The following is a 15,491-nucleotide window of genomic DNA, read 5'->3' as shown; positions in this document are numbered from 1 at the left end:
TAATTGTTACCAACCTCAATTTCACAATTTGTCACACTTTTTGCATATTTGATAATTAAATTTAAATTTTTCATACCAATTTGTTATCACCTAATATTTTGAGGAACTAAAATGAATATTTATCTTATTTATTACTTTTAAATTTTTATTTTTGTCATTTATGAACTATTTTTTATCATTATTTTATAAAAAAGTTTAGGAGAGAAGATGATATTTCAAATGAAATTAGTAACCTTTTACTCATAATTATTTTTTTCCCTCTCACGGCCATAAAATAAATTATAAGAACTTAAATTTAAATACATTAATAGTATCACTCAAATATTATTACTTAGATTTAGGGTGCTGCGGAAACACTCTCATTACATATACCTCAGTGCGTCCACAGAAACCTTTTTCTCTGTTTGCTATGGAAGAGAGAAACTCTAGGGTTTGGAAGAAGCTGATCGAAGAAGATGGTGGAGCGTCTCACCTACCGCAAGCGCTACAGCTATGCCACCAAATCCAACCAGCACAGAGTCGTCAAGACTCCTGGTAAATAAACTCTCTTCGCTCGCCTCACATCGTCGTTTATTCTCACTCACGGCGCGTTGTCGTTTTGCGCCGCCGCGAGGGCTCCAAAAATATATTTTATTCTATAGTTGCTGATTGTTGAATGCAAGTGGCAAGCTTGTTTATCAGACCACAAAGAAGAGGGCCAACGGACCCAAGTGCACTGTCACTGGAAAGAGGATTCAAGGGGTATGTATGCAATTTCGAAAAAAGATCTTTATAATGCTGCTTTTGTATGTGTGAAGTAAAAGTTTGTGTGAGTGTGAATATGATTAGCTTGTGTGAGAATTCATCTTAAGGATACATGATAGTAGATATAATAAGAATGAAGATGAGGAAGCATAATTAAACGGGATTATAGACTCAAATGCTGAAGTGTGCTTATCATTTCAAATTATCAATTTCCCTTAATGTGTCTAAAAGGCTGAGGCAACAAATGAAGCAATTTTGCGCTCTGAGACAGTCTGGTGTGTGGTTTTCTATTGTATTATTTCTGCCTTTTGTGTGCCTGTTTTTCTTCTACTGTTGAAAATATTTTAAGCAGCAATAACAAAAGCAAAGAAAAAGTGACACTATTATCCTTATAGATCTATGTTGGTTGGTGAATGCAGAGTATCAATTTTCGATTTCTAATTTGGTTATTGAACTTCAATTGTCAACCAAAAGCATAACTGGGTATGATAGGGAAGCACTCAGTTGTATATTTGAGTGAAAAATATTGAGAATATTCTTTTCTACCCATCTCTTCGAGGGTCATCGTCGAACTTGTATTGGTGTTATGCCAGGGAAGATAGTACAATGCCTTAAGAACATGGGCATATCCAACCCCCTTGTTTTGATTGATGAGATTGACAAAGTAATATGATAGCATACCAGCACCAAGAACCAGAAGAACTGCTAAGAGACCACCAGGGTGGGATGAATTCGTTCACTAATCAAGCAGAAGGGCAATTTCGGAACTTACCATAATAGTAGAATTAGCCTTCCTCCCAGTAGGATTCGTGTCCCCTATGCCGTTAGTGCTTGCCCCCTTAGGAATATTCTTTTTGTTATCTTGTCCCCTCATTAGAAAGCAAGGTTGTTAGGCCCCAATAGTATAAATATGCGAATGTAATTCAGAGGAAGGAAATGAAAAATCAGTAATATTCAGCTTCTCATACCTTCTTCTCTGGAGGATCCTGACCTCTAATTCAGGAACTTTTACTCCTTCAGCTATCAATTGGTGCTTTCATTGACCCTCCCATGGCTGATCACACCCGTTCCCAAACACTATCTCGCCTCGAGGAAGCCATTACTCTCCTTACCCAAAACCAACACACCCTCACCTCAACACAGACTTCCCTACACACCCGTCTCGACGACATCACCTCTCGTCTTCAAGCTCTCGAGACCCCTTCCCCCACCCATTCTCGGCCTCACCCTCCACGTATGAACCTCGACGTCCCCCGTTTCGATGGTTCCAACGCACCTGCATGGATTTTTAAGATTAATCAGTTTTTTGATTACCATCGGACGCCAGAGGATGAGCGTCTACAGGTTGCATCATTTTACCTGGAAGGGACCGCACTAAGCTGGTACCAATGGATGTACCGGAATTACCAATTGCCTTCGTGGCCCGCTTTCCTCCAGGCCTTGGAACTCCGTTTCGCCCCTTCCTTGTACGACGACCCTCGCGGTGCCCTATTCAAACTCTGTCAACACGGCTCCGTCTCTGCTTACCTCGCCGAGTTCGAGTCCCTAGTCAACCGCATCGTCGGCCTCCCCACCCCTTTCCTTCTCATTTGTTTCATTTCCAGACTCTCACCGGACATCCGCCGTGAAGTTTTAGCCCTCCAACCCTTATCCCTCGTCCAGGCCGCCGCCCTTGCCAAACTCCAAGAAGACAAACTCTCAGATGCTCGCCGCAATTACCGTCACCGCCCTTCCCCTCTCATTTCCTCCCCCAGCCCTCCCTACCCACTCCCCCACCCCCACCCCCTTTAACTGCCTCACCCTTACCACCCCTTCTACCAGCCCCACCAAAAACCACATATAAGCGTCTCACTCAGGCCGAAATGGCTTCTCGCCGCGAGCGCGGATTATGTTATAATTGTAACGAACGCTACGGGCCGAACCATCGTTGCAAGGCAAAATTCTTCCTCATAGTGGCCACCGAGGACGAAGACCCCATACCATTCGACCACTCTATTCCCCTTTCACCTGACCCCCCACAGACACCCCCCTCCCCAACAGACCACCCCCCGGCCCAATTAAGCCTCCATGCACTCTCGGGCCAACCCGCATCTGCGACCCTTCGCGTCTCTGCCGCCATTAAGGGCCATGGAGTGGTGGTCCTCGTGGACAGTGGCAGCACCCACAATTTTGTCCACGACCGCCTCGCGCACTTCCTCCACTTGGCCTTCGAACCTGTTCCCCCTTTGACGGTGATGGTGGGAAATGGCACGGAGATCACCTGCACTCACGTCTGCCGCGGCGTCACCATCCTAATCCAGGGTCACCCATTTACCCTAGACCTGCACGTGATGGCATTAGGAGGCACGGACATTGTATTGGGCATCTCCTGGCTTCAACACTTGGGCCCAATTACAACTGACTACTCCCACCTCACAATGTCATTTGTGCACCATGGCAAGCCCATCACTATCCACGGAAGTAAGAATCCCGGCCCAGCAGAGATTAACCACGGCCAGATGCGCCGACTGCTTTCCACCCAACGAGTTGCAGCCCTTTTCCACATACAGGTCCACGAGCATAGCCCAGTTACTCCCAACACCCCCATCCCACCTCCCATTCGTCGTCTTCTCGACCACTACTCCACCCTCTTCCTCACACCTCAGCTCCTCCCTCCACCGCGGCCAACAGACCATAACATACACCTTGAACCCAATGCCAAGCCAGTCAATGTGCGACCATACCGGTACCCCTACTTTCAGAAGCAGGAGATTGAGCGCCAAGTCGAGGATCTCCTCCGCCGGGAATTCATTCGTCCAAGTCGAAGCCCATATTCTTCTCCGGTGCTATTGGTCAGGAAGAAGGATGGCTCATGGAGGTTTTGCGTCGACTATCATGCGCTCAACGACCTCACCATCAAAGATCGTTTCCCTTTGCCCACAATAGACGAATTACTTGACGAATTGGGCCAATCCTCTTGGTTTTCGAAGCTCGATCTTGCCCAAGGTTTTCATCAAATCCGCATGGTGGACGCCGACGTACCCAAAACAGCTTTCCGAACTCATCAGGGCCATTATGAATACGTCGTCATGCCCTTCGGCCTTTGTAACGCACCCTCCACGTTTCAGGCCACCATGAACGACTTATTTCGGCCTTTCATCCGCAAGTTCGTACTCGTCTTCTTCGACGACATCCTCGTATATAGTCGCGATTTCCATGCTCATCTGGAACACCTCGAATGCGTCCTCCAAACTCTGCGACAGGGTGCTTTCCACCTTAAACCGTCCAAGTGCATTTTTGGTCAACGCCGCATTGAGTATCTCGGTCACTTCGTCTCTTTTAAGGGAGTCGAACCTGACCTAGCCAAGATACAGGCCATGCAGGACTGGCCTCTTCCATCTTCACCTAAGCAACTCAGAGGTTTTCTCGGTTTAACCGGTTTTTATCGCAGGTTCGTTAAGAACTATGCTCAGATCGCCACACCATTGACCAACCTCTTGCGTAAGGACCAGTACGAGTGGTCTCCGGCGGCCCAATCAGCTTTTGAGCATTTGAAACTTGCAATGGCTACCACTCCGGTACTCGCGCTACCAGACTTCTCAATCCCCTTTGTGATTGAGACCGATGCTTCAGGCACAGGAATGGGTGCGGTTCTCATGCAGCGCGGTCATCCAATTGCTTACTTCAGTAAGCAATTTTGCCCCAAGCTCCTCCGGTCATCCACCTACATTCGCGAACTCCATGCTATCACTTCCGCCGTCAAACGGTGGCGTCAGTACCTCCTCGAACACTCCTTTGTCATCCTCACCGATCACAAAAGCTTGCGTGAACTCATGACACAACTCGTGCAAACCCCGGAGCAACATGTTTATCTCGCGAAACTACTTGGCTACAACTACACAATCCAATACAAAGCCGGCCACCATAACGTGGTGGCAGATGCCCTTTCACGAACAACTGAATCAGATTCCCCAGCCACACACTTCTCCATCATCTCATTCCCTCATGCCCAGTTTTTGGATGACCTTAAAAGGGAGCTCGCCAATTCTGATGAGTTCCAAGCCCTTTGTGAGCGCACCGGTCAGGACAACAACCCCAATCCTGACTTCACCCTCCGCGACAATCTCCTGTTGTTTCAAGGTCGTGTTTGGCTCAATCGTGGCAACGCGTTTATTCCCCTTCTTTTGGAAGAATTCCACAAATCTCCACTGGGTGGTCATATGGGATTAGCCAAGACGCTTAGCCGCCTGAAACAAAATTTCTTTTGGGAAGGAATGCGCTCCGATACGAAGGACTTCATCAGCCGCTGCACTGATTGTCTTCAAACCAAATATACTCCACAGAAACCGGCCGGTCTTCTCCACCCCATTCCCCCACCGACACGGCCGTGGGAAGACTTAGCTTTGGATTTCATTACAGGCTTACCCAATTCCCAAGGAGCAACCGTTATTATGACCGTCGTTGACCGCTTCTCCAAGGGAGCTCATTTTGGATCCCTTCCTTCTCATTTCACGGCCCATACAGCAGCTCAACTGTTCATCGACATGGTGTGCAAACTACACGGCTTTCCCTGGAGCTTAATCTCTGACAGGGACCCAATCTTCGTCAGTAAATTTTGGCACGACCTTTTCAAATTATCCAGAACGAAGCTCCGAATGAGCACCGCCTATCACCCTTAGTCCGATGGGCAGACAGAGGTGCTCAATCGGATCCTCGAGCAATATCTGCGAAGCTTCGTTCATCAGAAACCATCTCAATGGGGCAGGTTTCTCAGTCTGGCTAAATGGTGCTACAACATCACCCCACACTCCTCGACCAATTTATCCCCTTTCGAGGTCACTTTCGGCAAACCACCTCCTGGCATCCTTGACTACCTTCCTGGTTCGTCCTCCGTCGAGGCAGTGGACTTCGTTCTCTCCTCTCGCCAGGAACTATTTGAGCTCCTTCGTCGGAAGTTGCAACGGTCACAGGAAAAGATGAAGCAAACCGCTGACACCCACCGTCGCGATGTCCACTTCAAGGTTGGCGATTGGGTCTACGTCAAGCTTCGTCCCTATCGCCAGACTTCACTCTCAGCTAAGTATCAGAAATTGGGGAAGCGATTCTATGGCCCTTACCAGATTACGGACACTGTGGGCAGCGTTGCCTACCGCTTAGCCCTTCCCCCGACGGCCAAACTACACCCTGTCTTTCACTGCTCTAAACTCAAGCCCCATCGTGGACCCATCCTGGCAGAACAATCCCTACCCCCAGTTACTTGGGAGGACAACCCGGTCATTACTCCTCTCGCTGTCCTCAATCACAAGTGGGACGATCAAGATCCTCCTCAATTGTCTGTTTTGGTACAGTGGAACGGATTGCCGCCGGAGGATTCCACTTGGGAAAATTGGACGGAGCTCAAGCGCCTATACCACCTTGAGGACAAGGTGTTCCTTGAAGGCATGGGGATTGATAGCATACCAGCACCAAGAACCAGAAGAACTGCTAAGAGACCACCAGGGTGGGATGAATTCGTTCACTAATCAAGCAGAAGGGCAATTTCGGAACTTACCATAATAGTAGAATTAGCCTTCCTCCCAGTAGGATTCGTGTCCCCTAAGCCGTTAGTGCTTGCCCCCTTAGGAATATTCTTTTTGTTATCTTGTCCCCTCATTAGAAAGCAAGGTTGTTAGGCCCCAATAGTATAAATATGTGAATGTAATTCATGTAGATGCAATTGGCTTTGATGTTTTGATGATGATCATGATGATGTGTTGCAATTGATGCAAATGGGCTTTTCAAGATTAAAATTCAAGACAATACTTCAAGATTACAAGTCACAACATCAAGATGATCACTAGAATATTAGGAAGGGAATTCCTAATTGAATTAGCAAAGGTTTGGCCAAGTGATTTAAAATAAAAAGTGTTTTTCAAAGGTTTTACTCTCTGGTAATCGATTACCAGAGGATGTAATCGATTACCAGTGGCCAAATACGTTTTATAACAGCTATAAAAATTTGAATTCGAAATTTTAAAAGCTGTAATCGATTACACAATTTTGGTAATCGATTACCAGCAGTTAGTAAACGTTTTAATTCAAATTTTAAAAGCTGTAATCGATTACACAATTACTGTAATCGATTACCAGACAGGAATTTCAGAAAAATAATTTCAAGAGTCACAACTTTTCAAAGGCTTTACTTATGACCACCAATGGTCTATATATATGTGACTTAAACATGAAATTGCTCAGAGATTTTCAGTACAAAAAAAGTGTTTATCCTCTCAAAGAGCAAATTCATTTTATCCTCTTAAGAATTCCTTGGCCAATTCAATTGCAATTCATTAAGGAATTAATTGAGTGCTCAATCTGTAAAATCCATCTCTTTCTAGAGAGATTTGTTCCTCTTCTTCTTCTCATTCTCTAAGGGATTAAGAGACTGTGAGTCTCTTGTTGTAAAGGATCTCTAAACACAAAGGAAGGATTGTCCTTGTGTGTTTAGAACTTGTAAAAGGAATTTACAAGATAGTGGAACTCTCAAGCGGGTTGCTTGGGGACTGGACGTAGGCACAAGGGTGTGGCCGAACCAGTATAAAACTGAGTTTGCATTTTCTCTTCCCTTAATCTCCTTTATTTATTATTACTTTATATTCATATTCAAGTTGCTTCGTTTGAATTAATATTTAAGAAGATTGTCATTAAGGGAATTCATAACTTGAGTAAAAAGTGAAATAGATTATAAATTAGGGGAAACAGATTGGAATATCTTAATTCAACCCCCCCCTTCTTAAGATATCTGAGGTCACTTGTCTAACAATTCAGAGGAAGGAAATGAAAAATCAGTAATATTCAGCTTCTCATACCTTCTTCTCTGGAGGATCCTGACCTCTAATTCAGGAACTTTTACTCCTTCAGCTATCATAATACATCTCTAAATGGTTCAATTTTTTTGGCCAAGTAATTTTATTTTTTGATTTCCTATGGGTCGTCCTGGCCTTGGCTCTAATAAATATAATGCTTGCAATTCAGTTTCATTAAATTTAATATGGTTTCTAATCTTGTAATTATTCAAAGAAAAATGCTTAATTTTAATATTAATATGTTTTATTCAATTGTTAGTTGGGAAGAGGACATGCTGGTGATCCAGCGAGTGCTTTGTTAGAGCTTCTGGATCCAGAGCAGAATGCTAATTTTCTTGACCACTATCTTGATGTTACCATTGATCTATCAAAGGTATTAATTTATAATCTAGAGCCTTTGTAGTGAGATTGTGATATAGTTAGCATTTGTACATGGTTTATTAATTGTGTTTATTGCTGATAGGTAGTTCTTAGGATGGTCAAATAGTTCTTGAATGTATTGCTTTCATTCAATTCCCTGTAGGCAAAGTAGGCTTGTTTTTACCATAATTACTTAAGCAGTTATGCGTTGCAAGTTCTTTTTGTTTGCACTACAAATGTTGTTGAAATGATACATAATCCCCTATTGGATAGAATGGAGGTTGTTGCTATTGCTGGGTATATTACTGATGAGAAAATGCACATTGCTAGAGATTATCTGGAGAAGACCATTCGTGAAGCTTGTGGAATAAAGCCTGGACAAGTATTTATCTTTGCTACCTGTTTTGCAGTCCATTCTCCTGCAGAGAATGGGATTTTCAAAGTTTTAACATAGTGTTATTGCAAGCATAATTATGCCAGCTTTTATTGCCTTTCTTGATGAAAATATTGACTTTAAAAACTATCCTGCTTCAGGTGGAAGTGAGTGATGCTGCTCTTCTTATAATGTGTGGTTTTATCAATGACTATTAATCTCTATTTGAGGATAAATAATTTATATATAATGATAGTATAATTTCTCTAGCAGCAATCTCTTTCTCAATTTATTGCTTTCCTTGATATATCACTATATAGCTCTTATTCTTTTTTTTTATGTAATATATCTCTTCAAATGGAAGCTAAAGCAGATTACACCCAAGATGGCATTGTTGATTTCTGTGGCCAGCCTGCAGTTTCATCTAAAACTGGCAAATGGAAGGCTTGCGCTTTTCTTGTTGGTGAGTAGATATACTAATCGATTATATATTCTAGCCATATATATTATGATTAATATTTACTCACTGCTTAAGCTTTTCTTTTTTCTTACAAGATCTACACTGTTTGATTTTAACTATCTCTAACCTTTGAAGATTAATTTTTTAATTATCTGTAGAAAGAAGGAGAAACAATTTGTAGACCCTTAATTGCATTATGCTGATATATAGATTATTATGCAAGCAGCATATTCGATCTCCACTTAGTAGTATATTATTCCAAAATTATAAGTCTTTACACTGTTTCTGAATATATAGTTGTTAATGGTTATATATTTTTGTGGAGTCATATGATATACTAACTCTCAAGTTTGATTTGTTATATGGCATAACATAATTAATATTTTTGCAGGCTATGAAGCATTTGAAAGGATGGCCTTCTATGGAGTGGCTTCAAACTTAGTGAATTACCTTACAACCCAACTTCATGAAGATATTGTTTCATCAGTGAGGAATGTGAATAACTAGTTAGGATCTGTGTGGATAACGCCAATTCTTGGGGCTTACGTAGCAGATTCGTATTTGGGTCAATTCTTGACTTTCACTCTCTCATCTCTCGTTTATGTCTTGGTAAGCTATAAGATGTTGTCTCTTTCAAACATAAAATCAAGAATCTAATTCTCTATATTTCCTCCACGATGAATTCCGTCTACATTCATCATCTTTTTATTCCAAGTAGAGGAATCATTGATTTTTATAATTAATTTTTAAAAATTATATTTAAGATAATTTCTAATTGATTTATATTGTAATTAAAATTTTACATTAACAATCAATCGAAGTTAAACTCCTCTTTAACAATCATTTTTTGTGCAGTGGCAATAGTAGCCTGAATGGAGAGCAGGTAGTGGACTAATTGCGACCGTCACTATTGTTAGCAGACCATTAAATCCTTGTTTTAATATCATATGCTCAACTACCCCTGATTGTTGGTTTAGAGCATTATATTAGATTATTTTTAAAAGTTTTAATCACAAAGCATTTCAATATCCAATCAATGTCTTTAATCTTTCTAATTTATAATTTATTTGATTTTGGATGTCTCATTTAGTTTTGACTAAAATTGGTTAGATTTTGAATGCTTGTACCAAAACTATAGGTGTAGAAAGATGAAAAGCTTTGTCTAGCTAAATGTCTAATTAATCTGAGAGTTTTTGCAATCCAGAAAGGATTGAAAGGAAAGAAAGAAAAGTGAGAAGGTTGGCACAAAACCTACGAAGATACCATCCACACGCAGCCACCACTACATCAATATGACCCCATGAAAATGATTTTTATTTAATTTATAAAGTAACCAAATTGAATTTTTTTTTCATTTTTTTTCTCTCAATTAATTTAAGACGCACCAAATGATTGTTGTTTAATTTTTATCTCTCAATAAATTATCTTAATATGCTTTTGTATGTGTGCATAAGACTCAAGGGTTATTTTTAAGTCTTCAGGTAAAAGTTGCCAAAAAGTTAGCGCCTTAATAGTGAATGGTGTTAACCGTGGTTTTTAAATTGTGTGGTTGTGATATTGCAAACAATTGTAACAAATGTGGTCAATGGAACTGCAATTGGGGTCGTGGAGTTTCCAAAAGCCTTAATGTTGATTGTGGTCGTGGACTATTTTTTATTGACTTGGTTTTCCACTTAAATTAACATTCAAACTTAACATTTGTCTTAAAAGTTAAGATTATGATGTTCAAGGTTCCTACAACTAGATTTTTCTTTCCATGATTGGTAAAGGATTGTGTATGAATGATACACGGTATAACATAATGGCTATTAACGCTAGGCAATTGCAGATTCCACATTTAAGGCCAACAGAATATAAGAGATTAAGGTTACCCAGAAATCGAAGGACTGTGAACCGTGCATATGGTGGTGTGTTGTCTGGCAGTGTTGTTAGAGAGAGGTTTGTTTTTCTCAATCTTCTTAATCTACAGTATGTTTAATTTTCTGTGTAAATTGATGGAGTACCTTGCTTACTTTTGTCTCTAGTTCTGTAGAATCATTCGAGCTTTCTTGGTTGAAGAGAAAAAGATTGTGAAAAAGGTATTGAAGATCCAAAAGGCAAAGGAAAAGCAAGCTTTGAAGGGCTGAGTTTTGAGAAAAGTGATAAAGATCTTTTTGGAGGGATTTTAGGTTTGGGTGATTAATGATTATAGTAAAGCATGGAATTTGTTAGAGTTGTTTCTATGTTAATTTTGTGCTTATTTGGCTTTGTTTAAACTCATTCTAGTGCAACTATTAACTTTGTTGACAACTCCATTACGATACAGTTTTGTATGTCACCATTTTCTCTTCCCTGGATTATTAATTTTCTTTCTGCATATTAGTGCTTTGCTCCAAAACTTGTTGCAGCTAGAATAACTCTACTTTGTCACTGCAATTTTATTGAATATCCATTGGTTTTTGTAACTTGAAATAACAAGTTCTCTAATACTGATGGTTTTTTGGAAAGCAAGAACTTTTACAGATGCATGGCTAGGTAAGAGAAGATTTTGTTGCACACTCGCACTACAGAGAGAGTAATTTGAATGTTTGAACTCCTTGATTATACTTATTACACTTTTTAAAAAACCGATGTTAGTGCCAGTTAATATCGGTTCTTTAAAAAACCGATGTTGTTAGTGTCAGCTAACATTGGTTCTTTTAAAAAACCGATGTTGATATGTAGATTTATAACTTTCTTTTTCCATAATTCTTATCATATAACATTGGTTTTTTAAATAATCGATGCTGAAGTAATATCGTTAACATCGGTTTTTCAAAACCGATGTTAACGATATCACTTTCAACATCAATTTAATAATCAATGTTGAAAGTCTTAAATAACCGATATAAAAATCTTATTTTCTAGTAGTGTACGCATCTTTGGGCCAAGCTCTGTTCATATCAATATAATCACTGCACATCCACCATTTGTCGTTAGCCTTTTTGACCATGATGATGTTGACGAATCAGGTGAAATATCTTACTTCTCTAATGAAAAATATAGAAAAAATATTTTAATATTAACGGGCATGGGGACCAATGGTACGGGTACCATGAATTTATTGGAACATTTTGTTCCACCGACATGGGACTGAAAGTGCCAAGGCCAAGATTGGTGCTTTGAAAGAAAGGCCCGGGATCACACAACTTTTCTCTTGGACACACTTTTTTGAGAGCTTAAATTATTGGACCACCGCTAGTCCTTTTTGCATGCAAGAAGCATTTGCATGGTGCATAATAGAACCTACCAATTAAGGTTATGCACCATGTTTGATTGTTTGTGATAATGATACAGCGTTATTGCATTAAAATTTGATGCCGGCTGATTTGATAATGGTACTACAGGTACAAGAGAGGGAGAGTACAAACAATGGAGGTAAGCCGTGGAGGTGGGATTATTGTTTGTGAATTGTGATTCGTAGATTTCTAAAGTTCTCTCGTGCCTTCAAAAAAAATGAAAGAAAAAAACTTAAGAATTTATTTTCTCTATAATTAACAAAAAAAAGGTTATTATTATTATTAATATTTTTCTCTATGTTCATTTTCTTCAAAATAATAAATACATTGTAGGCAATCAATATCATTTTTTTATTCATTAATAATATCTATCTTTTAAATAATTACATTAATAATAATATATTTTTCAGCTGAATGCATAAAAAATACTTTGCAACTAAATTTTTACACCAACTATTATAGGTATTTTTTATTTTCTTATATAAATTTTATTTTATGTATGTTTTAGTTTGACAATAACATGACAAATTATTGTGTTCTTTATAATGATTATTATAAAATAATTTTACAAAGATATTTGATAACATTTTTTATTATACTAAAATTTAGACCTTACAAATGAAAATTATACAAAATTTATATCATTGATGAAAATCTATTCTTCGGTGAATATTTGGTTTAAATTTAATCACAGAAAAATATTTATTTATTTATTTTAATAAATTTTCATTTCTTATGACATTTATTCACAAAAAATATTTAATACATTATTCTAAAATAATGATACAAATTTATTTAATAACATTTTTTTACAATACTAAAATTTAGACCTTGCAAATGAAAGTTATATAAGATTTTATCATTTATAAAAATATATCATCAATGAATATTTGATTGAAATTTAATAAATATTTATTTATTTTAATAAAATTTTATTTCTCATGACATTTATTCATAAAAAATATTTAATGAATATTTTATTTTTGAAAGTAATTTAATATAAAATATAATAAATATAATAAAATTAAAAACAAAATTTTCACATGTAAATGACTTAATATATTTTTGAAAATAATTCAAGTTAAAAGAAAATATCATAATGTAAATACATTTGAAATTAAATATTGAAAATAATTTAATAAACATTCATCAAATTATCAAGTATCAATTCAAACAATTAACATTAATATAATTTATTTTTTCCCTTCAATTCCAATCAAAAGTAGAAGACACCATTTAATAATATTTTATTTGACAGTTTAAAGTATAAAAAATTAAACTAAATAAAAAATGAATTCTATTATAATTAAACAACTTCACTCAATTTTTATTATCCATATCAACTTGTAAATCAGGCAAAAAATTAAAAGAAAATTTTCTAAACCAATGTTTTTTTAAAAAAAAGTCAAATAAAATGTATAAGACATTATCAAAGTAAAGAACATCTTACCTTAAACAGCATTCCAATGATAATATTTTTTTTAGAATAAGTGTGAATATAAAAGTTTATTTGAGTAATACTATAGCTTTGGAAAAGATAACAGCGAAAAATCTTTCTAATCAATAAAAAACAGAGCTTTTGAACATGACAAAGGCAAAGGTTTCGTCTTCCGAGGAACACTGCAAGGACTCAAACTCTTACATGTTCTTCACTAAAGGCTAACCAGACACTCTCATTTAGTTAATGACGTCGTTTTATCCTCCCATAATCATACTGTCAATCCCTAATCCTGTCAAAGTATAAATTTCAGAATTTTATAGCAATTATTTTGCTTACTATACTTTTTTAGTCATGAATTTTACCTTATTATTGTCAAATTTAAAGTTAATTTCTATAATGTAATTGAGAGTTTAATTAATTATAATAGTTATAATCCTGATATATTTTTTTAGTAAATTATGTCTTTGAATGATGAAAATATTATTAAATTATTTAATTAAGGGACGTATTTGTTTGTCTGTATCTTATCTTAAATGAACGAAGATGATATGAAAAAAAAATAAGAAACATGAAAAGAGGAAGAAGAGAGAGGAAAAATAAAAAATTCAGTCTTTCATTCGTGCAGAACAATATATAAGATGGAGGAAGAAGTAATTGTAGTAAGTCTAAGAGAATCAATAAAAAAAAAAAAAATCTTACTGACACAAATTATTCCCTATATCAGGTGAACAATTATTTGGTAAGATTATTTTCATCCTGTTATATAGGCAAATTTCATAACCTTAAGGGACAAAAATGAATAGGCATACAAGTGTAGACTGTGTTGTCATGGTCTTCTTTACTTTCCCTCTTCTCTAGTTCGCAACATATGTAACACGTGCACGTTATAGTTTTGTGAACCACGTACTCCTTCATAACGTGGACAATAAGGTTCAGCATGCTTAATTTTTTTTATCCAAATAATAAAAATAAAATAAACATTTATTCAACTGATACAAGTGAATAATTATTTATATACATGATATAATTTCCTGTTCATTTGTATTTTATTTTTTCAATTTTTTTAAGAAATCAATTTCTGAAAAACCAATATTTTAATATCTTATATTTTTCTTTCGAAACCAACTTACTAAATCGGTTTCAAGGAACCCGATAAGACCTTTTATAAAAAAAATGCAGTCAAGAAATTTTTTTTCTATATTTATTTATTTAATTTTTTAAAAAATTTTAATTTGTTTTTTATTTAAAAATGCACTGTTTTTTTGGTATTTATTTATTTAAGTTTTTTTTTTGTTTTTGTTTATATAAAATTGTTTTTATTTTGTTGGGTTTTTTATTTAAAAATAAACTGTTTTTTAATTATTTAGTTGAGTTTTTTTTGTTTTTGTTTACTTAAAATTGTTTTTTATTTAAAAATCAAATGTTTTTTTTGGTTTTATTTTTTTTAATTTTCTTAGTTCTCTAATTTATATATATTAAATTATTAAAAATAGAATTTATGTAAAATAGAATTTAAGAAAGATCCACATATTTAAATAATTACTATAAATATAATTTAGTTAAATATTTATAAAAAAATGCATATATATTAAGTGATGTGACTATTTTACTGAAAAAAATTAAATAAATGAAACATGTTCAATTTAGATAGTTTTCATTGGTATAAAACTGTTAGTACTTTAATATGAATTAATCTACAATAGTGTTTAAAAAAAATAATTAACCCTTAAATGAAACCAGACAATTTTATTGATGTAAATAATCTTTCCAAATCCTTAGTACATAAATGATCATTCATAAAGTGAAACAACATTACACGCAACAAATGAAACATTACACATAAAAAGAAATATAAATGATAAAGCTAGCCATTGATGAAAGAAAGTTGACGATATGTTGCATGCATGAAACACACACTACTTCACAATAGGTCAATTCTCCTTCAGAAACATCTAGGCCAAATATGAACAACATATGCTTATCCAATGCAAATTTGTTAATACCAAAATTATTGATGACCCAAAATGCAAATATG

General features: G+C 36.5%; 1 pseudogene across 1 annotated transcript; it reads left to right on the top strand.

Moving 5' to 3' along the window:
- The first annotated feature begins 321 nt into the window (after positions 1-321).
- LOC100787753 (ribosomal protein eL34 pseudogene) lies at positions 322-11,075 on the top strand (annotated as a pseudogene). Its single transcript, NR_165364.2, has 3 exons — positions 322-741; positions 10,587-10,696; positions 10,791-11,075. The product of NR_165364.2 is annotated as a ribosomal protein eL34 pseudogene (transcript).
- The last annotated feature ends 4,416 nt before the right edge of the window (positions 11,076-15,491 follow it).

The sequence above is a fragment of the Glycine max genome, chromosome 12 (genome assembly GCF_000004515.6).
Source record: "Glycine max cultivar Williams 82 chromosome 12, Glycine_max_v4.0, whole genome shotgun sequence".
NCBI lineage: Eukaryota > Viridiplantae > Streptophyta > Magnoliopsida > Fabales > Fabaceae > Glycine > Glycine max.
This window is presented reverse-complemented; position numbering and strand designations above follow the sequence as displayed.